We start from the raw sequence: 1,304 nt of genomic DNA, 5'->3' as shown, positions 1-1,304 counted from the left end.
CCCTCTACCAGTGCAATATCACTCACTCCCTGTCCAAGTTCCCACTCTCCCAGTCTTAAATGCCACTATCCCAATCCAATATCCCACTCTGCCAGTCCAATATCCAACACTTGCAGCCTGATATCCCACACTCTCTGTCCATTATCCCACTCTCCCAGTCCGTTATCCCATTCTCTGGGCCCCATATCCCACTCTCCCAGTCCAAGGCCCCATCTCCCAGTCCAAATTCCAACTGCTCCATTCCGATATCTCTCTCACAGTCCAATATCCCTCTGACCATATCCACCACCCCACTCTCACATTCCAATATTCAACTTCCCCAGTGCCTTATACCTTTCTCCTGATCCGATATTCCACTCTCCCAGTCTGTTATCCCACTCTCCCTTTCCAATACCCCACTTCCCCAATCCAACATCCCTCTCAATCAGTCCAATATCCTGCTCTCCCAATCTGATATGTCACTCTCCTAGTACAATAGCCCACTCTGTCAGTCCGATATCCCATACTCCCAATCTGATATCCCACTCCCCCAATCTGACAACTACTCCCCCTGTCAAATATCCCACTCTCTCCTAGTTCGTTAACACACTTCCCCAGTCCAGTTACTCACTGTGCCAGTCCAATATCCCTCTGACATTGTCCACTATCCCAATCTCCCTTTCCGATATCCCACTTTCCCAGTGCAATATCGCTCGCTCCCTTTCTGAGACCCCACACTCCCAGTCCAAGTTCGAACTCTCCCTGGCCAAATTCCTGCTGTCCTGTTCTGATACCCCACTCTCCCAGTTCAATTTCCTATTCTCCCAGTCCAATATCCTACTGACCGTGTCCAATATCCCACTCCCCCAGCCCAATACCCACTCCCCCAGTCAAATAACCCACATGACCAGTCCAATATCCCACTCCCCAGTCCAATATCCCACTCCCCCAGTCAAATAACCCACATGACCAGTCCAATATCCCACTCCCCAGTCCAATATCCCACTCCCCCAGTCCAATATTCCACTCCCCCAGTCAAATAACCCACTCCCCCAGCCCAATACCCACTCCTCCAGTCAAATAACCCACATGCCTAGTCCAATATCCCACTCCCCAGTCCAATATCCCACTCCCCAGTCCAATATCCTACTCCTCCAGTCCACTATCCGACTCTCCCAATCCAATAATCCACTCTCCCTGTCGATGTCCCACTGATTGAGCCCAACACCCCACACTCCCTCTTCGATATCCCACTCTCCCAGTCCAATATCCCCATTCTCCACATCCAATATCTCACACCCGGTTCCAACATCCCATTCTCTCAG

The sequence above is a fragment of the Cetorhinus maximus genome, chromosome 33 (genome assembly GCF_964194155.1).
Source record: "Cetorhinus maximus chromosome 33, sCetMax3.hap1.1, whole genome shotgun sequence".
Lineage (NCBI taxonomy): Eukaryota > Metazoa > Chordata > Chondrichthyes > Lamniformes > Cetorhinidae > Cetorhinus > Cetorhinus maximus.
Note: the sequence above shows the minus strand (reverse complement) of the source record.